Here is a 25,959-nt window from a genome sequence, read left to right on the forward strand (position 1 = left end):
GCTGTATACATGAGTTGAACAAAGTTTTGATTTGCTTGGTGTTATTATCAAAATTATAAGTGCACTGGTTTATAGCGTGGTTTTACGTTTATTGCACTTTGTTATTCTTCTAGTTATAACCCTAGGGAAATCTGGCAAATTCACATGAAATAGCTTACTTCTGCATCGAAAAAAGTGATTTAGCACCAAACCAAAATAGTTTTTGAAGCAAATTCATCCGATTGGCAAGTCGTCCCTTGAAGTTGAGAGGCTATGCTGTAGAATACCTATGCCTGATGTCTTTAAATCGAAGATCCAGCTGCGTGACACACGGACGATCCATCAATCAGTGATTTCCTGGAGCTCCAGTCCACCCCCAAATGACTCAAATGGCCTTTTCTCCGGGGCCTCTCCAGCGATGAAGACCGCACCTGCTAAAGCCTCATTACCGACCATGAGCTTCATCATGGGTTGACAGAAAATCTCTACACATCTCCTTTCATTGCCTGAGTCCACCATCACTCCTTCTCCTCCTTCGCAATAACAGAAATGTCCATCTCCACTAACGAAGGCAACCGCAGATCAAGTTAAATAATTCTCACCAAGCAAACTGCTCCCATTTTCCCTCTCCTTATTGTAACTTTCCATTCATCACATTCATTCCCAATTATTTCCCTTGCTTCTGTATTTTTATTAAGCCATTACTTGTGGATATATTCTTAATTTTCCTCAAATGGCACTTAGAAGAGGCTTTTAATTCCCATCATTTGAATCTGCTCACATATTAATAACAGTGATTTCAGTCATGTGCGAACTGGTCTTTTTTTTTTTTTTTCTCATTTCAGTTTTTTCACGTAATTACACAGCACTTTAATTCACCCCGTGGCCCTCATATCTTGAATACAAACCGGCACTTAAGACTGCTGCTGTTAAGCTCTCAAAAGAAATAAACAGGCTTGTTTCACCAATGCATCCTTACCGACGGCACTACCATTACAGAAGAATAAACAGCCTTGTGTTAACTGTAATTTGACTATAGATATTCCCCATCTGATTCCCGAGACGGTATACAAAGGAGACGTGCAGCTCAAAGAAAAGACGAATGGAAGAAGTGACTAGAAGTGCCTTTTTATCGTGATTTCGGCTTAAGTAGTACCTTGAATGACACTTCTGTCATAGGTTATTCAAACGCGTTTTTGAAATTTATTGTTGAAAAACAGTTTTGGAGACTTAGCCAAGATGGCCGCCGAATGAACTGACTCGCCCTTAAGCGTCTTTGACTTGGATTAAGATCAAGATCAAGATCAAAATAAAGATCAAGATAGGGTCATAATGTTTTTGGTTCAACAGACTAAACCTGCAGATAGATACTGTGACTACACCATCTGGATTACATTACTTTTTTTGCTTGTGCGAATTGATTAAATTATATTAAAGGTCGCATCACTCGATAAATGGATTATTTTTTGTGGTTTTGCCCTAACCAGCCATGGCGAGCGAAATGGGGATTGTTTTTAAATCTTTATTTCTGCGAGGTTGTTGCTGACAGATCAGGTTCTTATTTTGTTTTGTATAAAATTGTGGCGAATGTTGGTGAGCCTGGGTCAGGTCAGTTTGAGTTTTTATTAAATGCAATTTGTTTAAAGTAAAGAATACACAACAACATTAATTGGAGATAAGTGCACACACAGTTTAACGTTGAGTTTAAGTTTATTCTTACCGTTCTTTTTGTTTGTTCGTCAGCGTCTGAGTCCTGTGAGCTGGTGCACCATCAAAAGGGGTTCGGGTGGAAACATCGGACGTATATATATGGTTCCAGCCGATGATCGGGCCACAACCATTCCGGTTTCTGCTCCGGGGGAACCTGCTCCTATTATAAGCAGCACATTTATTAAGTGAAGTCATTTGATAGTATTATTTGAGGCGTTTGTTTATCTATATTGGGTGTTTTCATATTCATGTGTAATGGCCATTATATGTCTGTGTATCCCCCTTTAGGTGTTAACATTTTAATGAAAAATTCAATTAATTCCACTGTAGTCGTGTTTAAACGACAAACGAAGAATGTCAGAAATCACAGCTCTCATAAAAGAGAAGGCAAAAAATACCCAGATGACCAGCTACTTATATGTGGTGAGATTCTGAAGTGTGCATTCAATGGACACTTTACTATCCCATGAGGCCATGGGAGAGGATTTGTGAATGGCAGTGAAGTCACGTAACTGTTGCTGGCCGGTCACACTGAAAGCATTGTTTTTGGTGCCATCTGCCATTCAGCGCTCTCATGTATTTTTCCTTTGGCTCCAATGAGACTTATCACGTGACATCTACAGCCACTGAGATGCATGAGAATGCAAACTTTTTCCAGATATTGCAGACTTCTTAAGGATTAAGATTCTTGGGGTTTGGGTTCAGAAGAATCAGATTTCTCATTGGATTTTCCTTGTTAGTAGTTTGTAGTTTGAAAACAAAAGCTTTGAAAGCCTTGAGAGAACAGACATGTTGACTCGCACCTGTGTTATGAGTCACAGCACTGTGGCAGTGCTCTAACAAACATGACTTTCACCTCCAATTATTTCCCACAAGTTCAGCAGATCGTTTTACTTGGCAACAGCCCAGGGTCCCATTGCTGATAAAAAGCCAGTTATAAAGCTGCAGGTTCCCCTGATTACCAAACATGTTTGCTATTGGCCACTTTGCCTTTCTTTGCTAATGATGCATTATTCATATTTTAATGGCCTTGAAAAACAAATGTATTTTCTTAACTGCTAAGCTAAGTTGTTAATCACTTTTTTATTGAGTCTGTTCTCATTTGTATTCTACTTTTATTTAAATGAATTACTGCTGTGGAAGACAATATTTTAAAACAATCTTGCTCATGAGAATGCTCAAACAGTTGGCTTGCTCTAATGTTAATATTTTCTCTTTAACTTACAAAAAAGTTTTATATGTAGTTAATTTAACATGGGCTCATTGGAAAAACCTAACTTTACCTACCTTTTTTGTCTAAAAAAGTACCTAAACATATACAGTAATTCACCGCGGGATATAGATGAAATGACAACGCTATCTCACGACTAATTTGTAAGATTTGTCTAAACACCAGTGATGATGGGATTAGGGGTCAGGTGGATTCATACAAATTCGAACTTGTAAAATATGTAACATTTGGCAAAAAACCCAAGAATTTGAGTGAGGTCGTATGAAATCATACGAACTAGCCACCTCGTAAAATTACTTCGAATTAGGCAACTCGTAAAATATGTAAGATTTAGCAAAAATCCTAAGAATTTGAGTGAGGTCATATAAAATCGTACAAACTAGCCACCCCTTAAAATTCGTTTGAATTGGGCAACTCATAAAATATATAAGATTTAACAAAAATCCTAAGAATTTGAGTGAGGCCGTATGAAATCGAACAAATTAGCCACCTCGTAAAATTCGTTCGAATTGGGCAACTCGTAAAATATATAAAATTTAGCAAAAATCCTAAGAATTTGAGTGAGGCCGTGTGAAATCTGACGAACTAGCCACCTCTTAAAATTCGTTCGAATTGGGCAACTCGTAAAATGTATAAAATTTTGCAAAAATCCTAAGAATTTGAGTGAGGTCGTATGAAATCGTACGAACTAGCCACCTCGTAAAATATGTAAAATTTAGCAAAAATCCTAAGAATTTGAGTGAGGTCATATGAAATCGTACGAACTAGCCACCTCGTAAAATTCGTTCGAATTGGGCAACTCGTAAAATATGTAAGATTTAGCAAAAATCCCAAGAATTTGGGTAAGGTCGTATGAAATCATACGAACTTGCCACCTCGTAAAATTAGTTCGAATTGGGCAACTCGTAAAATATGTAAGATTTAGCAAAAATCCGAAGAATTTGAGTGAGGTCGTATGAAATTATATGAACTAGCCACCTCGTAAAATTACTTCGAATTAGGCAACTCGTAAAATATGTAAGATTTAGCAAAAATCCTAAGAATTTGAGTGAGGTTGTATGAAATCGTACAAACTAGCCACCTTGTAAAATTCGTTCGAATTGGGCAACTTGTAAAATATGTAAGATTTAGCAAAAATCCCAAGAATTTGAGTAAGGTCGTATGAAATCATACGAACTTGCCACCTCGTAAAATTAGTTTGAATTGGGCAACTCGTAAAATATGTAAGATTTAGCAAAAATCCTAAGAATTTGAGTAAAGTCGTATGAAATCATACGAACTAGCCACCTCGTAAAATTAGTTCGAATTGGGAAACTCGTAAAATATGTAAGATTTAGAAAAAATCCCAAGAATTTGAGTAAGGTCGTATGAAATCATACGAACTTGCCACCTCGTAAAATTAGTTTGAATTGGGCAACTCGTAAAATATGTAAGATTTAGCAAAAATCCTAAGAATTTGAGTAAAGTCGTATGAAATCATACGAACTAGCCACCTCGTAAAATTAGTTCGAATTGGCCAACTCGTAAAATATGTAAGATTTAGCAAAAATCCTAAAAATTTGAGTGAGGTCGTATGAAATCGTACAAACTAGCCACCCCGTAAAATTTGTACGAATTGCTGTGAAATAAACACAAGAGGTGGTAAAACAGCAACTTTTTTTTTTCCTTTTCACAAATTATGATTACAGGAGCAGATAATCGATTAATAGACTTATTTTCATGCGGTTTCATGCGGTACTATGTCATGACCTCAAAACACTTTTAGCATATACATTTTGACATTTGCATCACATATCCAGCTCCATATGGGTTTTCTAACCTTGTAAATGTGCTCGACTGGTACAGATTTGCACTTGAGATGTGGGGCATTCAAGAGTCATGTGATTTTCATTTACAAACTGCTGCAATACATTCAACAAATTACATTCAAGTAAGCCACATCCATATTTATCTGTTTTTTGAGAAAATTAAATGAACTATTAGCACTGCTTACTGGACAAGCAATGTGACATCATTTTGCATAAATGTTGCCACAGGCACGTTTTTTCCAACTGGCCAAGATTGAATTAAATTTGAGTAATCCATGTAATTATGCATGTAATGCATTAAATAGCGGGCCTAATTTTATTAATGAAATGAAAATAGTTAAAGGAGTAGTTCACTTTTAAAAAAAACTTTTGCTGATACCCCCATGTCATCCAAGATATCCATGTCATTCTTTCTTCAGTCGAAAAGAAATTGAGGTTTTTGATGAAAACATTCCAGGATTTTTCTCCATATAATGGACTTCAATGGGAACCAAACAGTTCAAGGTCCAAAAGACGTTTTTGACTCTCCTGTTCGAACTCATTCATCAAAATGAGCAAATCTATTTTCGAGTCATTTGGTTCATTCAACAAACAAAATGAATGAATTGACTCGGAAAAAGATTTCATTTTGATGAACGAGTTCGAACAGGAGAGTCACGAACGCGCATCACAGAACAGAGCAAGGCGACCATTTGAGCTTATAAAACTTAAACTTTGTTATTTATTTTTTAAATGAGCGATCGTTTCGCTTGATAAGACCCTTATTCATCGTCTGGAATCGTTTAAAGCCATTTGAACAGTATGCAGTTTGCACTGAAACTGTCTTTTAGACCTTGAACTGTTTGGTTCCCATTGAAGTCCATTATATGGAGAAAAATCCTGGAATGTTTTCATAAAAATTTCGACTGAAGAAAGAAAGACATGGACATCTTGGATGACATGGGGGTGAGTAGATTATCAGCAAAAGTTTTTTTTTTGTTTTTTTTTCTTAAAGTGAACTACTCCTTTAACAATAAACTACTACCCGGATTTTAGCGACACGTTCACATCACGATCTGTGCCTCGATATGTTTACCATAATAAACTGTTAGGCTGCTTCCCTTTTATATTCTTCTTTTAATGCTTTGTCTCATTGACAAACCATTATTACCCATAATGCAGACCTTGCAAAAACTGATCAGTTCTCCACTAAAGGCTCTCTCTCTCTTTCGTTCTTTCTTTCTCTCTCTTCTCTCCTGCTGTCTTCTGCGCCATCCTCTATATTATCACCCTGGGAAGCGGGCTGGGCCGGCAGTCGTTTCACTTCCTTTCCGTTGCTCCTTTCTCTTGTTCTTAGGCTTTGTGATATTCTAATTAAACCTGACGCACCTTCATGTTTATGCATGTGCACATCCTCCATTGGCTTCCCACGTGCATCCGAGTAGGATTACATGCTAGCATGCCAAGTAGCATTTTTATCTGTTTGTTTCTGTCGCTTCTCTCTCTCTCTCTCTCTCTCTCTCTCTATCCATCTATATATATATATACCCCACCCGCTCCTTTCTCATTCTCTTTTTCCAGACATGACAAAAGAAAACGCCTTCTGAAAGCATCTGTGCCCGCGAAACAATCCCTGGGAAGAGGTGCAATGTGTTGCCAAGTTCTCCCCACGGATATCGAAGAGCACCACCCCCTTTGAGAGATTGTTCTCGGAAGATCATTTCACACAGAAACGGCTGCTGCCAAGTGGATGAGACGTTTTTTTTGTTGTTTTTTTTCTCGCTGGATGAAGGAAACCTGATATCACATTGTAGAGGTGTAGATTTTCGCCCATCTTGATGTAAGGGCAATGGATGGACCATTATTGTAATATAACTGATTATGAAAGACATCATAGCAGTAAATCTTTCAATTTAGCGGAGCCGGGGTATGCTAACAGACTATCAGTCAGAACGTTCACTGCATTAGGACGTAAGTGGATGGAGTCAGTTGCAGTCTATGAACTATAAAATAGCAGTCCAACCTCAATCTCGGCCACATTCAAGCACTTAAAACCAAATCAGCCTGCGTTAACAAGCAAGTCTGGCTATCTTGGAAGGGACCTATTATGCATAATTCACGTTTGAACATGAATGTGTGTCGTGAGAGTGTGTACATAACCACACTATAATGGTAAAAATCCACCCCACTCCTCTTTTTTTTAATCCCCATAAATCATAATCCATGTCATTGATAAACCGTTTGCAGATTTTACCTTTTGCGATAACGTAAATGTGTAGGCCCCGCCCACAACTGCTGACAGACTCCGCTTTATAAGCTTAGCTCCTCCCCTCAGTGATCTGAACACAGTCCGCCGTGTTTATCTCCTCGCCTGAGCATTAAACAACAGCATTCAAGTAAGAAATGTATTCTTATCAAAGTGATTTTCTTGTTTGATTCATACTGCATATTATGCTGCTTTCACTTTACTACACAGATCTAATATACACAATTGATTTCTTTCACTGCTGTTTCTGTTCACAGACATAACCTACTGTTTTTGACATGACCCTAAGAAGTGAAAGAGGACTTAGTTTAATACTCACGGGACACGCCGTCTGACTTGCGTCGGATGTGTTCCCTCAGAAACTCATACATCATAAGTTTAGATTGATATCCCTTTAAAACACATGCAGATAACAAACTTTCATAATGATGAAGAACTGCAAAGTCACGTGAGCGTGACCACCATAGAGATGATTGGCAAAAACTAAAACAACTGTTTGGTTTAGATTGAGTAATGCAGGCACGAGCTGTACAGGCTCCGCCCTCTTCTGAAAAAAGGTGCGGGGAGCAGCAGCTCATTTGCATTTAAAGGTACATGCACACAAAAAACGTTTTTCATTTTTCTTTTACTCAAAAATGCTAGACAACGTATTATAAATGATCTGCTTGGTGAAACCTCACAGAACATTCTGAGGACACCTGAGACTTAGATTACATCTTGTAAAAAGGAACATATGCTATTAACATATTGCTTCTGTAAAAATGTATTTGTAAGTTCAACAGGATATTCAGTTAAAAAGTGGATGAAATTGTAGAGGACTTGGTGATTTCATCCGAATAAGCAAGTTGTTTCGGAACGATTATGAACACCAAAGAATTGAGAAAAGTAAAACACGTAACATAAAAAGATAAAACGCTCACTCTGCCAAACAAACGGATTTAGAGTTAAAATATCAAATGAATTAAATTAAACTATAATAATAGTAATAGTAATAAAAACGTTTCATGGTATGCTAATTTATCAATTGCTCATTTTTATTGACATATGAATTCATTATTTTCACAATTAATGAAATTATGTAGTAAAGTAAATGGAATTAATTCTGAGTAGGGCTGTCAACTAAATTAATTTGCATTGAAATGAAAAAAAAGAAATAATTATTTCAACTTTTGTAAACTGTTTAAATTTAATGTTCATTAAAGGAGTAGTTCACTTTTGAAAAAAAAACTTTTGCTGATAATTTACTCACCCCCATGTCATCCAAGATATCCACGTTATTCTTTCTTCAGTCAAAAAGAAATTAAGGTTTTTGATGAAAACATTCCAGGATTTTTCTCCATATAATGGACTTCAATGGGAATCAAACGGTTCAAGGTCCAAAACTGAAACTGTCTAACAATTCCAAACTGGAAACTGTTCTAACAATTCCAGACGATGAATAACGGTCTTCTCCAGGGAAACGATCGCTCATTTAATCTGAGTCTACCCGTTCGTTTGCGTTCATTGAATGAACCAAATGACTCGGAAAAAGATTTGTTTAACAGTTTGCAGTTTGTACTGAAAGTGTCTTTTGGACCTTGAACCATTTGGTTCCCATTGAAGTCCAATATATGCAGAAAAAAAAATGCTGGAATGTTTTCATCAAAAACCTTAATTTCTTTTCGACTGAAGAAAGAATGACATGGACATCTTGGATGACATGGGAGTGAGTAAATTATCAGCAAAAGTTTTTTTTTTTCAAAAGTGAACTACTCCTTTAATTAATATTACTTTGAAAAGCCCCAATCGAAAACATTATTGCTTTACACAATAATATAGTCCACAATCCAAAGTAGATTTGATTTCTTTCCAATCAACCATTGCTGCAAGTTATTAAGGGCGGGGCGGGGCTTCTTCTGTATCTGGCCAATAGCAGATGGGGGGCGGGGCACAAGGTGCAGTAGGAGTGTCAAGGAATCCCATTTGATGGCAAAATCTCAGTCTGAATCTGTAATGGTGAAAAGAATTCTTCTTGTTTTATGTTTTTCCTGATAATCAAAGCAAAGAGAGTACTGCAGCCCACATCTGTGCACTGTACTTGAATGCCATCAAGTGGCTGCTGGGCCTTTTTTCCTCCGCCGTGACGTCATCCACCCTAAGCTTGTGTGCAAATGTGGATTCCTCGCCATAAGCCATTCTGTTTGCTAACAACCACACGCAAATCTGAAAAAATGAGATGAACAAGACACTTTCTCACGCTTCTGTCAGAAAGGGCTGGGGTAATTTTAGAAAGATAATCTCTCTAAATATGATTAAAGATTAGAACCATATCAACTCCATGAAACGTGGATCTGAGAGCTTAACTGCGAACAAGATCCAGAAGGTTCTTCTCTACACCTTTTTTTTTTTTTTTTACCGTACATCACCCAGAGGATCCAATGGGAAATCTACAGCCAAATGCAACTTAGTAAATATAAAAACCAGCGGGACGTAACCGACTGTCAAGGTGAATTAACAAGAGTTTACACTATGTTCCCCGATGAATACAAAATGGCAGAACTGTGTAACAACTCTATTTTCATTAACTAGACGGTATTCTCTCTTTCATCAAGCTTCACGTGTGATAGATGTGTGTTTTGGGTCGTTACAATGAGCCGTGATAATCGGAGGGTTGTGCTTTTATTCACCTGCTGTGGTTGGAAGGCTTTAATTCCACATGAGAATCACCTGCGAAGATGGAAAGCGTAATTAAGTCGGTGGGATTGATTAGCGCCTCGTTCCGGTATTCCCTTTGTTTTCTTGCGCATTCCTCAGGAGCGGACTGATTTATTCTGGGAGTGGGGAACCGTTGGAATTGAAATATGGGCGTAATTAACCGCTTACACCGTGCTTGACTTTCCCAACTGCCTAAATAACCGCCTTTCCTCCTGGTCTGAGGACGCGACGTCTTTCTCATCATGCTGTTCATGCAGCCAGCCATATCACGGCCTGAGAAGAGTGGAGGAGGGTGTTTTCATAGCCATAGACTTACAGCAGACTTTAAAGGTGTAGTTCACTTTAAAAAAAGACTTTTGCTGATAATTTACTCACCCCCATGTCATCCAAGATGTCCATGTCTTTCTTTCCTCAGTCGAAAAGAAATGAAGGTTTTTGATGAAAACATTCCAGGATTTTTCTCCATATAATGGACTTCAATGGGAACCAAACGGTTCAAGGTCCAAATGAGAGTTTCAGTGCAGCATTAAAGGGCTTTAAAAGATTCCAGATGATGAATAAGGGTCGTATCAAGTGAAACGATCGAATGTCAATCAAATGGTCGCCTTGCTCTGTTCTGTGATGAGCGTTCGTGACTCTCCTGTTCTTCAAATCTTTTTTCGAGTCACGGCTAGATTAGACCCTTATTCATCATCTGAAATCGTTTAAAGCCCTTTGAACAGTTTGCAGTTTGCACTGAAACTGTCTTTTGGACCTTGAACCGTTTGGTTCCCAATGAAGTCCATTATATGGAGAAAATCCTGGAAAGTTTTCATCAAAAACCTTAATTTCTTTTGGACTGAAGAAAGACATGGACATCTTGGATGACATGGGGGCGAGTAAATTATCAGCAAAAGTTTTTTTTTAAAGTGAACTACTCCTTTAAAGTCGACATGAAAGGGAAGTTGCGATAGTCTTTTCTTCCTTGTTTTGACGTATATCTGAGTGAAACGGCTTCTCAAACAAAAATAAATGAAGGGTGGGTTTGATTGTGTTCATGGGGAATTGATTGGATGGTTGTGGTTTGCTATTGGTGGATTTCATTTGAGTGACAGGTTGTCCCGCCCTCACTACAGTAAACATCATCAGAGAAGAGAAAACACGTCGCGGCAAGAGGGAGGGGAAGTTATTTTGGTTAAAGATCACAAAATCCCATTGAAAAAGAAGAATTGCCAATTTTGATGTTAACTTGTACATGATGGATATTGTAGTGTAGACTAAAAGCGAGTAGGCATGTGCTAATCTCACAAAAAACGATCCATTATGCTTTAAAATGAACAAAAACAGTGAAATATTGACAGACGGAATATTATGCAAACCTACAATAAGTAAATATGTTGATTCTGATATACGTTATGCATTTAAAGGAGTAGTTCACTTTTAAAAAACTTTTGCTGATAATTTACTCACCCCCATGTCATCCAAGACGTCCATCTTTTTCTTTCTTCAGTCGAAAAGAAATTAAGGTTTTTGATGAAAACATTCCAGCATTTTTCTCCATATAATGCACTTTACTGGTAACCAAACAGTTCAAGGTCCAAAAGACACTTTCAGTGCAAACTGCAAACTGTTCAAAGGGCTTTAAACGATTTCAGGCGACGAATAAGGGTCTTATCTAGCGAAATGATCACTCATTTAAAAAAAATAATAAAATAACAAAGCTTAAGTTTTATAAGCTCAAATGCTCGTCTTGCTCTGTTCTGTTACTCTCCAATTCGAACTCATTCATCAAAATGAACAAATCTTTTCAAATCGTTCATTTCATTCGTTGAATAAATACGATAAAAGATTTGTTCATTTTGATAAACGAGTTTGAACAGGAGAGTCACAAACGCACATCAAAGAACAGAGCAGAGCAAGGCGGCCATTTGAGCTTCTAAAACTTATTTTTTCGTTGTTATTTATTTTTTTTTTTAAATGAGCAATTGTTTCGCTTGATAAGACCCTTATTCATCGTCTGAAATCCTTTAAAGCCCTTTGAACAGTTTGCACTGAAACTGTCTTTTGGACCTTGAACCGTTTGGTTCCCATTGAAGTCCATTATATGAAGAACAATCCTGGAATGTTTTCATCAAAAACCTTAATTTCTTTTCGGCTGAAGAAAGAAAAACATGGACATCTTGGATGACACGGGGGTGAGTAAATTATCAGCAAAGGTTTTTTTTTTAAAGTGAACTACTCCTGAGTAATCTCACTTTATTAACCAATGTCTTTGCAGATGATCTTCAATTAACCAATTTTGTTCAATTTTTTGTTCAACTTAGTTCGTTGCCATCAAGAATGATCATTTTATTTGTTTATCTTGGTGTGAACAACTAACAACTAAAAGTTTCTTAATCTGGGTTTTGAAATTGACAAGCAAAAGTTGTTATCCACAATCCTTTGGCTGCAAAAATACATTTGGTCAGAAGCTTAAAAAGAGAAAAATGTCGAAAAGTGCATGTCACAAGTAAGCCTTTTGTAGCATTTGAAGCAGAAAGCTGGAACTGCTTCAGAGATTTTTGGATACAGAAGACATGGACTCAAAGAATTGTATTTTCAAGACTCTCTAATACCCAATATGGTTTCCTTGATGTGTAGAACTATATGGTCAGCGCAGTCATGCAGAAATATGAAACAAAACCAGATTAAACCAGCCAACCTTTGAATTTTTGAAAGCCAAGCACTTGGCCTCTCTTAAATGGAGTTTCAGACTGCTTTAATAATACTATGTTTCGGAAATGGGAAAGATGTGTGATTCTGAGAAAGTCCTTGGATCTAAATGCTTCAAGGATTCTCCCCATTTTTACATTTTGAAATGTTAATGAAAATAAACGCTTACCTTTTTGCATACATTACCATGCATTTTTTGGTTGTGAATGGGGCAAAAATATCCGGCTTGGGTAGACTTTTTTTTGTTCCTTACACACTTTCTGTTAATCAGCAAAACCATAGAAAAGCATGAATATGTATTTATGGTAATTAATGCATTCCTGAATCAAACTCAAATAGCACAGCAATGAGAGTGTAGTGCTCCATTAATTTGCATTATTCAAATGCATGCACAACATTTACATTGTTGTCATTTTCCAAGAAAACACAGAAGTCGGGTCATATATTCCAGGACGACACATACAGTAAACAAAATTAGCCTATTCAGTACTCGCTGTTGATCGTCACATGACCTGACAGTAAAGTTAAATGCTGACAGTAGCAAAATCCCATAATTACAACTCCCTGTTCAGACTAACGTTAGAGGTCTTCACGGGTCCAAAAATTCATGCCCGACCCGAAAGAGACCCGTAATGTGCTACACCGAACCGACCCGGACCCGTCGTTCATTTCAAAAGTTGGACCCGGACCCGTGCAGACCCGAGAAACTGCCCGGACCCGACCTGGACCCGTCTATTATTTGAAAACTGGACCCGAACCCGGCAGGAAGACACAAACCCGACTGGACCCGATTGTCACATATTATTTCACACTAGTTGCGAAAAATAAAACTTTTTGTCTTACCTAATTTTAGTAGTCGTCGTCTCACTTCCTGACGTTATCTGACTGACTGTGATGCATTACAATCCACCGACAAGAAAGTTCTATCCATGTTATTTCTCTCGTTTTTCCAAGCTTAATCCACTCATTATTTCAGCTTTAAAAGTCCACTTGATGTCACGGTGATAGATGACAAATGCAGCCTTGCACGTATGCACATTCTGACTCGAGTTAACTCGCATAATAACTACTTTAACCGTTTGCCCTTTTGAACTATAATAACGATTGCTTGTTCAGCTTGATCATATCTGTGCTCTCTGCTCTTCATTGAGTCTGAATCTGACCACCAAAACTTTAAGATTAAACAAGACGGTTCATTTATATTATTATAAACATTGGAGAAAATGCAAAGCGCGGTTTGGCGGAAGCTCTGCTCTGGTTGCCATAGAAACATGACACGCGCTTGAGATTGCACTCCAATCGCACGTGTTTTACCAGCCCTTTCTCAGCGCGTGTTATATTAACGATAACGGGTGCCATGTGAGTAGTATTTCGCCGTTTTGTCATACAGCGCGTCCTATATGACGCTAAAGGATGAGAATGCGTTGGTATTAGACACAATGTTAAACCGACCCGGGACCCGAAGTAATAGATTCGGACCCGATCCGGGGCCGACGGGTCTCGGGTGCACTGTGAAGACCTCTAGTTCAGACTGATCTCATGAAATGGCGTATGTATGACACGCCAATTTGTATTTCCATTTTTGGCGTGCAATCAACAAGCATTATAATCGCTTTTCAGCGTGTTTATGAACGCCGTTGACTTAACGTTACATTACTGTATATATAAATATATGACCTACCCCAACCCCATCCCTAAACCTACCCGTCACTAGGGTTAATACCATTTATGAGTCTTCCCCTACCATCCTAAGAAAGTAGCTAGATCTACATTTTGCTTCATTTCGCTCGGACATTTAACGGCGTAGACATACACGCATACACGCGGATAGCTCAAAATGCGTATGGATATGTTTACGCAAAAGTCATGATATCATGTTGTCCTGTTTCTCTTTCAGTGCTTCTGTACTGAGTAAACCCATTACTCTCTAAACCCATTGTAGCCGTTTCAAAATCGTTTTGAAACTTTCCCTTCACTTTCATTCACTCTCTGGCTAAAAGTCAATTAGGAACATGGATCAGTGACATTTAAGAGTGTCCACAATAAATATATGGAAATATCTACTCTAAAAACAAGTAAAGTTCAATCATGACAACTTAAAGGGATAGTTCACTTTGAAATTAATTTTTAGCTTTCCTCAAGGGCATCCAAGATGTAGTTGTCTTTGTTTCCACGGTATTTTCAATTTTGATATTTGTTGGAACTGACTTTTTTTTTAAATTTTATTATATTGTTGTCTGAGGTCAACTTATGACGTTCGCTTGGTTTTTGCATTCAAAAACATCAAAACGAATAAGTAATCGGCTATTTTCTACCCTAGTTTTGAGCCTAACTGGAAAACGCTCGGTTTTTATGGGCGTCTCGCACTGAAGACTTGGAAGTAAACGCCCACTGCTGTGAGTGGATAACAGTTTGCATATTATAATGAGTTTCGACTCACCCGTCGATGCACTTGGGGGAAATTGTTGAAAACGTCCAATGTTGTAAAATGTTAACCGGAATGATTCGCCCATACATGTTCGACCCAGAGTCCGTGTGTTGCACCATTCCTGTAAGATCCAATATAGACGGCACAGCACCGTTCTTTGCTCTTAATCGATCTGCAAATCCAGTCTTGTTTACCAAACAATCCTCAGTGAAATGAAGCGAACGACGGACGATGTTTTACCTCATCAGCTGGAACGTCATTAAAAATAAAGTTTATCCATGCAGTCCTATTGGAGTCCAGAGGAAGCTCATGCAGCGACTGTCATCTTCCACAACCAGCCACTGCACAATATTGGGTATTTCTCGGTAGTTCGATCCAGTTTGTCATTACAAGGTAGGCATCTATGTTATTTAGCTATGCATTTAATGCGCGAATCGGTGGGCGGGGCTAAACCGGGCGTGTTGATCTTCTTCTGCAGGGGTGGTGTTTTATCCTCTTTGACGTCATAGTTCCCCACTTTGAAAAACGAGTCGTTTGCTGGTCGTGGCTGGTGTCAATAAAAGCTTTTATTGGACTAACAAGGACGTTTTCAGTTCTGAATCTTACAGGATATTCTTATAATACGATGACCTCTTAAAGGACAAGTTCGGTACTTTACAATTAAAGCCCTGTTTTAAGATCGTCCCTGATGAAATAGAATAGTTAAGATTGTTTTTTAGACAAATGCTGCTGTCACGAGAATTTTTGGATTCTGTGTTAGCACCACCCCCCCCCCACCCCCACCTTTACAATGGTAGCATAGGTGCACTCGAACAATCATTCATAAAAACGCATAAAAATTTAGTTTACAAAGACGTGAAACTCACCGAGTGGTCTGGGGGGGTTCACTGATATGCTCACACAAAAATCGCTTCATCTTCGCTTTGACTTCATTTTCTTCCTGTTTTCGGTCGAAGTCCACAGTAGTAAACTGTAGAGTTCACGTGCGCGATCATTGGTAACTAGATAACTAAGGATCGCGCACGCAAACTCGATAATCGACTACTGTGGACTTCGACCAAAAACAGGAAGAAAATGAAGTCGGACAAAAACTACGATAAAACCTGTTGGAAAGCATATTTTGCAGCGATTTTTGTGTGAGCATATCAGTGAACACCCCAGACCACTCGGTGAGTTTCACGTCTTTGTAAACTAAAGTTTTATGCGTTTTAATGAATGATTGTTCGAGTGCACCTATGCTTTCATTATAAAGGTGGGGGGGGGGGTGCTAACAAAGAATCCAAAAATTATCATGACAGGAGCATTTTTCTAAAAAACAATCTTAACTATTCTATTTCATCAGGGACGATCTTAAAACAGGGCTTTAATTGTAAAATACCCAACTTGTCCTTTAAATGTCAAAAGCTCAAGGAAAATTTGATTTCTCAGTTCATCACTTTAAAATGTTGAGCAAGCATCTCATTGGCTGCAAGATCAGCAGAGGCTAATCAGCTTTTGCCAAGCGGTAATGATGCGAATGTTTGCAGAATGCATGTAAAGGACCATCAGCCTGCGCCCTCTAGAGTTTCATGACTCTAGATATTTCTTAGAAATGTAGTCTAATGTTAGTTTTATATGGTTTAAGAAAAAAAAAAAACAAAAAAAAACAAGGAGAGTTTAAATTTAATGACTGTAAATATGTCATGTGGTGACAGTAAAATGTAACAACAAATTTTCTGTACATTTTGTAAACATGCGGGAGTGCAAATTTTAATGTATTTTTTTTTCTCTAAATTGCCATTTTATTTTATTCCATTGTGGATGAATTAATTAATTAATGAAAATGTTTAATATTTTATTGGCCTTGAAAAAAAGAACAGCCATGAGTGTCCTTCTATGTTTAGTTTTATTTATGACTTAAAGTACATGACAAACCTTTAACAAGAAGTTAAACAGTTTTGTTAGTATATGTATATATTTTAAATATTCATTCTCAAAATAGGATGCAAAACTACAAAACTAAGAATTTATTTAATTGTTATTAAAAAACCTTGACTTTATGCCTCAAAATATTACCCTAAATTTTCATTTAGAAATTAAAAACATGATAATCTTAAAGGTTTAGGGCATTGCATACAGGTATGAAATGCATTTGTTAAATATTTAAAAAAAAAAAAACATTTTAAAGACTGTCACTTACCCACACACTCTTGCCTTTTTGACGTTTAGGCGGAAGGTATTGAAAGAAAAGGTATAAAAGAAGTCATGTGACGCATCTGATAAATTGCACTAATAAAAAGGGTTATTGCCCTGGCTGTTTCTACCTCCCCAAGCAGTGTTTTTCATCTCCCAACCTCTAAATAACACACAGCACACATTCCACGACACAGCGCGTCTATTACTTGCAAATGTATCATGACGCAGTTTGATCAACGGTTAAATGTAGCCCTTTATGGCATACATATTTCACAGGGCTCTTTATTAGCAATATGGTGCAAAACCGCTTCCATTTCTCCTGTAATTTTTGCGAATAGGGTCTCAGCCACAGGTGGAAGGGTCATCGTTTCCTGATTCGTACCTCCTTCATAACTTTGATGCAACAGGAACGGCTAAAGCTTCGGTGAGCATGATTGATGGAGGTTCATTTGTTGCCTTCAGGCTTGCTATGAAGGGCCAGCATTAGACTGAAGCTGAAAACCCAGCTGACAGATGAGGCCATGACTGTTGTGACCTTCCCGGACGTTGATATTTCATGCCGAAATCGGCACTGTCTCCACCGCCGCCTCCTCGCAATCCCATTCCGCATTCCAATTTGAGAGCTGGATCTGAGGGGGAGCGACGTGGCAAAGTGTGACAGTAGGCAATTACAGGACTGAGTTTACGCAGGTGAGATTGGACCATGTATAGCTTCAGATCTATGACTGACAAAAACAACGAAAGTTGAGTTGAAAGACAGGATGACCTTTTGCCTCGAAAGGTCGTCCTGTCTTTCAAATCAACTCCGCCATGGAAAATATCACTATACATTGAGCCTTAAATGTTGAAGCTTGTATTTCCGTGAAAAAAAGGAAAGTTTAGTTCGAGTATAGCCTTACAGATCTCACGTTTAGCCAGACAAAGAGCTAACTAGCTTATAATGCTAATGGGAGCCAAATGCTAATGCGAGCAGCAGCTACTGTTTACATATCGTTTTCAAATAAAAACTGTTTGTACGTTTTGCCCGTTCATTTACATAACTATGGCGTTTTGGGAGCCTGAAAACATAAATTTTTGAAAACAGGATTCAAAGTGCAAGTTTTTGAAAACGATACCGTTATTTTCTCTATGTAAACTACAAAAATGCCGTGCGCATGTGTATTATGTGTTCAGTCTATGGACGGGTAGTGTTTCTTTGCACAGTGGCATCGCCATCTACTGGCCTGGCATGAAGAATAGAGTGTTTTTAGTCGTTTTGTGTGCGAATTCGTGTGAACGGTCATTGTTGTCGTCTGGACGTGGAAAACGCAAAGGGAAAACGTTTCCGTTTTTAGTACATCGCTGTCGTGTCCCCAGAGACAACACCGAAATGATGTTATTTTGTCTGCTCCAAATCTCACAACATGAAGTAGGGTGGGATTTTTGTTTTGGATTTTTTAGTACTTAAATGCTTATTGTTTTATTATGCTTTTGTTTAAATACATATAAATGTAACGCAAATTACTTGGATAGAATGGTGAAAAGTATAATTCTATATATTAAGGTGCTGTCACATGTAGTGTGGTTTGGCACATTTTCATGGCTGAAATAGTCATATATATATATATATATATATATATATATATATATATATATATAGGAATCCACATGATCTGCAATTTCGCATAAGAGCAAATTATTTCCAATCGTGGATTTCGCAAATGGTTCAAGTTGGTCTCATGGATTCTCAGCGTTGACCAATAGAAAGCTACTTTTGTAGACCATGTTAGCATCATCCTGATTCCCTCGACAAAAACCCAATATGACTTTTTCCATTGGCTTTAAGATTATTGCTGAAAATAAGCTCTGTGACCCACAAAAAGGTTATGTGATGGGTTTATGTTTGTTGTGATGGCAAGTCTGATCAGTTCCCCAGGGATCAGTTTTGGGCCCGTTACTCTTTAGTATTTACATTTTTCCATTTGGCCAACTTTTAAGAACACTTGGTCTTAAAGGGTTAGTTCACCCAAAAATGAAAATTCTGTCAGTATTTACTCACCCTCATGTTGTTCCAACCCCGTAAGACCTTCGTTCATCTTCGGAACACAAATTAAGATATTTAAGATATTAAGATCGCTCCTGCATACTAGTCCATAGGCTTCTTGAGGGACTGGCTCTTGCTGTCCTCGAAAAGTCATTAAAGACATCGTTAAAATAGTCCAAGTGACTACAGGGGCTCAATCTTAAGTTTATCAAACGACGAGAACACTTTTGTGCGCAAAAAAACAACAAAAATAACGACTTTATTTCAACTATTCGTTTATTTCTCCCTCTGCGCGAGTCAGGTTACTAGTTTAATAGCGTAAGCTTCTGTTATTGTACGTCACACGCATCACACACACATGACCAGCGTCGGCCAATAGTGAGCCTACGTGTGACGTAGCTCTACGCAATCACACTACGTTAATTGACTTACAGGCTCATGGAGAAGGAAGTGATAGTTGAAATAAAGTCGTTATTTTTGTTGTTTTTTTGCACACAAAAGTGTTCTCGTCGTTTGATAAACTTAAGATTGAGCCCCTGTAGTCACTTGGACTATTTTAACGATGTCTTTAATGACTTTTCGGGGACAGCAAGAGCCAGTACCTCAAGAAGCCTATGGACTGTATGCAGGAGCGATCTTAATATCTTAAATATCTTAATTTGTGTCCTGAAGATGAACGAAGGTCTTACGGGGTTGAAACAACATGAGGGTGAGTAAATACTGACAGAATTTTCATTTTTGGGTGAACTAACCCTTTAACTTTCACTTTTATGCCGATGACACTCAGATCTATATACATTCAAAACCTGATGTCAATATGCCTGTCTTTTCTTTCTTAATGTTTTACTGAGATTAAGAAATGGATGTCTGATTGGTTCACCTCAGTTGCGTAAAGCATATATGGCATATATGGGGTTCTTGTTAAACCCTCCTCCCCTTTATGTAATCTTGTTATTTTATTTGATTCCTCTCTTTCATATTGCTTTGTTGTTAAAAACTCTGTCACCCGAGTAATATTGCACGTCTCCGTTCCTCCCTCAATCCGGCCCTCAAACCCTTGTTCATGCACTAACAACTTCTCGTTCGGACTACTACAATGCCTTGTTAATTGACTTAGCAAAAAAAAAAACATTAAAAGGATACAGTATGTTTAAAATGCAGCCACAATCAAGGAGTGCTCACCTAGATTAGACGTAATGTTAACATAACTCCCCTTCTCCATGATCTTCACTGGTCTTCATACATCTACAGTATACAAATAAAATGTCTTATTGTTTTTCAGTTAGTGAAGGTTGTAAACAAATTCAAAAGTTAGCATCCTTGCTAACCTCAACATTGTGAAAATCTGTAGACAGAAAAACAGCTGGACGGCAATGAAGGATGGAGCTGCAGCGATGTTTTTTCTGGAAAATTTTTCATTTCCCCTCAAGCAATTAGGAGCCTGTTTCCTCTAACCTGTCGAAAGTTGCTGACCTGAAACACAAGCCTGATTAATCAGTACAGCTGCAAACATACGTAATTAGGTAGAAAAGAATGTGTGAAACAAGACCAGATGAAATCCACCATCTGTTGATTGTGTTTGATGCTTATACACAAGTAGTTTCAGCAACACTGCGAGAACAAGGTTTCTTCTGTTACCAGGCAACCTGGTCATTGAGCATTCTGTGGACAGACCAACATGAAAAACGTAACAGTAGCCTGTAGATGTGTTCTCGAATGCCGCCGGCCGGGTTTCCCATTGGTTCATCTGTAATGGTGAATCAAGTGTGCAGCTGCCGCCAGGTACAAAGCTCTCCTGGTTTGTTTGTCCAAGAAAAGGGTCATTTTTCAGCCCTACGGATATGATAAGACCATTATTATAAGTCAAGATGTGGGTTGTCAGATTTTCCTCCTGTCCGAAAGATGAATAGCCTTCCAGATCACTGCTATGCTAAGAACCCCCGTTCAATCCTCAGTCTACATGGTCCAATTAAAATGGTATGTACAGGAATAGTCATAACCATCTTAAAGATCTGTAGAAGACAAGTGAGATCCAGTGTCTGGATGTTATTAAGGAAACAAACAAGCTGTCTGTCTGTCTGATTAGGGTATAAAAAATGACCAAGTCATTAATCTGTTAACTGTTACTGGCCCACTTGCCACTGTATGTTTAAAACAATTATATCCTACACTTCATCTGATCTAATGATGTCAAATTATATATCATTCGAAAGCTTACGAACTCAAGATTCAGCCTGTGAATCGGAATCTGTGAATTCAGCCTTTTAAAATCAGATCTTGCATAAAAATTTTACTTTAAATGATTTTAGCAAGCTCCTCACCAAGTGGATGGCGACAGGTTTTGTTCAGACTTTCAACTACTTTTTAATAAAAAAAAAAAACGTTTCTAATCTTGACAAAACACATATCGTCGGTCTCACGGTTCCATATCTGCCAAATGATTTGTGAAATTGAGACTGAAATGAATAAATTTGTCACAGAAGAATGCATAAAAAAAATACCCGGTGGCTATTTTTGGTACAGCCCCTAAACAAAATTTTGTGATATCAACTTCAAATTTGGAACACACATTGGTAAGACACATGGCTTTGATTTGACCGTATTTTAGAGTAAAAATGTGTTATTTAATATTAAATATTAACTAATATTAAACATTTAGGAGAGTACAGTTGATTTACAGTACATTTTAACTTCCATAACTTTTTCATATTTTCAGTTTTTTAAAACAAGACCAAACTTACATCTATATTCCAAAGCACTCTTGAATTACAACCATTTAAATTTGGATAGTGCCATGTTATGTATATTCTCAAAAAGGCGGGTGACAGTTTTTAAAAAAAAAATTCTTGCATTTTTAACTTGCCGGGAAGTGGTCTACTTTGTCGTACCGGATGTCTTCCACTGGTCTTGGTGTTGCTGGCCGCTCGATGTATTTGGTGGGAACATCATCCTCTCTCAGCTTTGAGGGCCTTCCCTTCATTTTTCCAGCATGAATGAGTGTATTTGCAACTTCCAGCCTGAATGTCTTCAGCTTCTTGTGCTTTACCTCACCCAGACTCTTTGCATCTCTGCAATAAAGAAGCCATCCATAGTTTAGGGCAGGCAAGTTTGGTCCTCAAGAGCCGCTCTCCAGCAGAGTTTGGCTCCTCACCTATAGCCTTAATAATCCTCAAGACATTGATTAGCTTGTTCAGGTGTGTTTGATTAGGGTTGGAACTAAATTCTGCAGGACAGTGGCTCTCTAGGACCAAACTTGCCTACCCCTGGTTTAGGGCTATATCAGCCATCTGCAAAAACAAACTCATGTACCACCGATGGGATTTTGCAGGGGTACAGTAAGGCCACCATTATGTCGGCCAGGTCTACTCCTCCCATGTGGACATTGTATTGTGTGTCAGTGTTTGGACTGGTCACCAACTCATTTCTTCTGTTCTTTAGAGAACCGCCTCACTTCTTTCACTGGACTCGCAGCTGCACAAGCCACTTTTGCCTCATTATCCACTCTGTAATCAAAGCTGACTCTTCCTCGCCTCTTCAGTTTGTGGTATTCTTCCAGGTTGCTTCCCTCCATCCTGTTCTTGCAAATGGTGCACAATCTGCACAGGCCAAGAGGACACATTCAGGTCCACAATAAGGTAAAAAATATTGTCAAAGTAGTAGGGTCCGGTCCCGAGCTAAGACGCAGTGGGAACGAAATACCAAAATCGCCAAGCTAAGTGCTGCGTAAAAAGTAAATGACCAGATAACTTGCACAACTAGTTCAAGCAGACAAAACATGGGAACCTGTAGCCATGTCGATATTATATTACCCTGTTCAACATGACATCATGACTTTTGCGTAAACATACTGGTCACCCCAAACATACTGGTCACCCCAACTCACTTTCGAGTCAGGTGGCGTGTTATCTCTACGCATTTTGAGCTATCCGCGTGTATCCGCATGTATGCGTGTATGTCTACACCATTAACGTCCGCGTCATTCCGCGTGTCTGTACACGCCGTCAAATCTCCAGTCATAAATGCCATTTACCCCAGTGACGGTTAAGTTTAGGGATGGGGTTGAGGTAAGTCATATCTTTTTTTTACCTAGGAAGGGAACAGTCATAACACGCATAACACACACGCTACTTCATGAGATCAGTCTGCCCTGTTAGTAATCTCTATCAATCTCCAGTATTATTACATTGTTTGATACAATATTGTTTTATTTGATATTTAGTAAATGTGAATTTGTATTTTATATTGGTTTATTTATTATTACCAAATGTTACTTCTATTTATATTGTTTAAAGATATAAGTTAATATTGTGTCCAGTTTGGCCCTGTAAATAAAGGGGTATTATTTTTTGACAAAGTGTGTGCGGTTTCGTTTTCTTAAAGTCCCCGTGAACCGGAAGTTGCAGATGACTTTTCTCCATTGTTGTGACGTATTTCTGCGAGAAACGGAATACTAAATGAGGCAAAATAGTGGGCGTGGCTTTTTTTTACAACTAGCACCTGATTGGATTTAGAAAAATGGAGGATGACGCAAGTTTACACATGCTGTCAATCAATGCTCGCTCGGCGCTCGCAAACACACAGCAGCTGTCAGTTGGAAGGGCGTGGTTATGGATGTTAAGGAGACACCCAAACCGTAAAGCCTACGTCATCGGGCAAGGTCCTCCAATGCAGAGGGGAGAGGCATTTTCAAAATTTGATTAAAGATTACGAAGGCAAAAAAAAAAATTGTGTGGATTGACTTGCATGTATGAATTGTTTACCACAAAACAATCAATTTAGGCAAACAAAGTAAGTATGGTCAATTTTGATTTCATGGGGACTTTAAGTACCATTTCAAGAACCGTTTAAACACCGGAAACCGTTTAAAAAATACAGAGTAGGTACTGGTATCGGATCAAACCCAACCGATACCCAACCCTACAAAGTAGACAACACACTCCATTGGGTTGTTGATGGTCTTGCAGAGTTCAACAACAACACTGGCTCCAAGTCCAAGCTTTTTGGCAGGTCCTTGTTCAGCACCAAATGTGCTCTTACTAGTGTATACCAGGAAATCATAGACCATGCCAGAAACACCTGCACGTACAAATATCTTGAACCCCCAATGATGAGGTTTGCTTGCGCAGAGAACCCGCCTTGATGCCCTTGTAAGGCACCATCATTTCATCTATTGAGAACTGATTCTTACTCTCAATTTCCAGAATTTTTTCCCCCTCATATGTTCTAGGACTGGTCTGACTTTGAAGAGCCGATCTTGATCTGGGCCTGACGTGGCATTGCCCTGAAATTGTAGAGGCATTGGAATCTCTTTATGGACATCACATTGGCAATTGTTTGGTAACGTTTACCCCCCAGCCCAGTAATAATCAACTGATAGCATCTTCACAATACCCATGATGAGTTTTCATCCCAATTAATGACCTCACTTCATTTGGATTTGTGTTAATGCTAGTTCCACGTAACTGGCAAGAGTACAGATGACTTTTTTCGGCAATAAGTTGAAAAACCTTGTGAATTAGCTGCAAGGAGATGAAAGCTGATCAGGCGTTCTGAATGCATTTTCACTTAAAACTTTTCTTCCTCCAACTGCAAAAACGAAATAAATGTTTTAGATAATACACTAACAATTTGATCAATTAATTGAAAAATGTATTTATTTTGTATACTGTCTCTATGTGAATTATATTTGATTCATGTAGAGGCCTCTCGCCTGCTACCATTCAGCAGAATGCATGCCTGACATGAGGAAAAGAAGTACCTACAATTCTTGGTTCTTTTACATTGCTGAGCTGTCACATCTTCAACCTCCTCAGCAGAACTGTCACTGTCACTGTCGCTCTCTGTATCTACCTCTCCTGGCAGGTTGACAAAAACATCATCTTTATCACTTGTCTTAGAATCTGGTACAGTTTTCTGGTATCTGCTATATAACTTGCATCCATTTTCTCTACTCTCATTCCTTCTACCGTAAAAATGAGCTAAATGTGAAGCCCTTAATGAAAGAATCCAGTCAAAATACTAAGGCCCCATCCACACTGCTGTGTTTTTGTTTAAAAACGGAGATGCTTTTGCTACGTTTGCACCTCCCGTCCAGACTAAAGTCGGAAAAATGAAGACCTAAGACCTCCGGAGGGCGTTTTAGTCAAGACGGGACAAGATGGATGACTTTAGAAACGCTGACTCAGAAGCTCACGCTCGGCTCTATGATTGGGTGTCATCAGTCATGACGTGATTCGTTAGCCAACGTTTAAACCGGCGCGCATGCCCCAGTATTGGGGAATGGTCACGTGATCCGCGTTTTCAGTCGTTTTAATGTGGACGGAGATCAATTCTAATAAGTAGATAAAACGCTGGTGTGGACAGAGATCGTATTCGTTTTAATTCTCCATTTTTTAACGAAAACCAAGTAGTGTGGACGGGGCCTAAGATACAGTCACCTAGACAATAGGCTACTAATGTTGGTTTAACCTGTAAATTTTATAATTTGTAAAAAAAAAAAAATTACTTTGTCAAAATACTGAGATGTTCAAAATGAGAGTTAATCTTTTTTTCATATCCTAAACAGGCAACGTTACATACATTTAAAAACATGCTAAATAACAACATATGACTTAATTTTCTTCTTCAGCACCTTAAGACAATGTTCACAATTAATGTTAGCAGTATTATTATTCTTTTTCCAGAAGAAAAGTACGTTTAATATACATTTACTTACCTCAAAGTCTGAATGTCCTGCACCACTGGCAGCCATGTTGGATTTAGGTCAGGCTGACTAATTGATCACAGAAAACTTGAAGGAAATCATGTTACCAGCATACCCAAGACAGACCAGGCTGTGAATTGTTGGGGGGAAAAAATCAGTTCTTATCTCGTTCTTTACGTAACTGTTTTAGGATAATAAATAATCACCTGGTTTTTATGTATTGTTTGCTTTGTTGTTAGTGATATGTAGATGGTCCCAGACGACCGTTACTC

At 38.3% G+C, this 25,959-nt stretch overlaps 1 long non-coding RNA gene across 1 annotated transcript in view; it reads right to left on the reverse strand.

Moving 5' to 3' along the window:
- The window catches only part of LOC120468696 (uncharacterized), a 175,814-nt gene that overhangs the window by 114,033 nt on the left and 35,822 nt on the right, over positions 1-25,959 (reverse strand). The window contains exons 3-8 of the long non-coding RNA XR_005620268.2: positions 21,873-22,052; positions 20,313-20,817; positions 20,167-20,229; positions 7,293-7,365; positions 6,962-7,078; positions 1,700-1,849 (exon numbers count right to left, since the gene is read on the reverse strand). This is a non-coding gene — a long non-coding RNA (uncharacterized LOC120468696). The remainder of the gene's footprint in view (positions 1-1,699; positions 1,850-6,961; positions 7,079-7,292; positions 7,366-20,166; positions 20,230-20,312; positions 20,818-21,872; positions 22,053-25,959) is intronic.

This window comes from Pimephales promelas, chromosome 2 (assembly GCF_988280905.1).
Source record: "Pimephales promelas chromosome 2, fPimPro1.hap1.1, whole genome shotgun sequence".
In the NCBI taxonomy this organism is placed as follows: domain Eukaryota; kingdom Metazoa; phylum Chordata; class Actinopteri; order Cypriniformes; family Leuciscidae; genus Pimephales; species Pimephales promelas.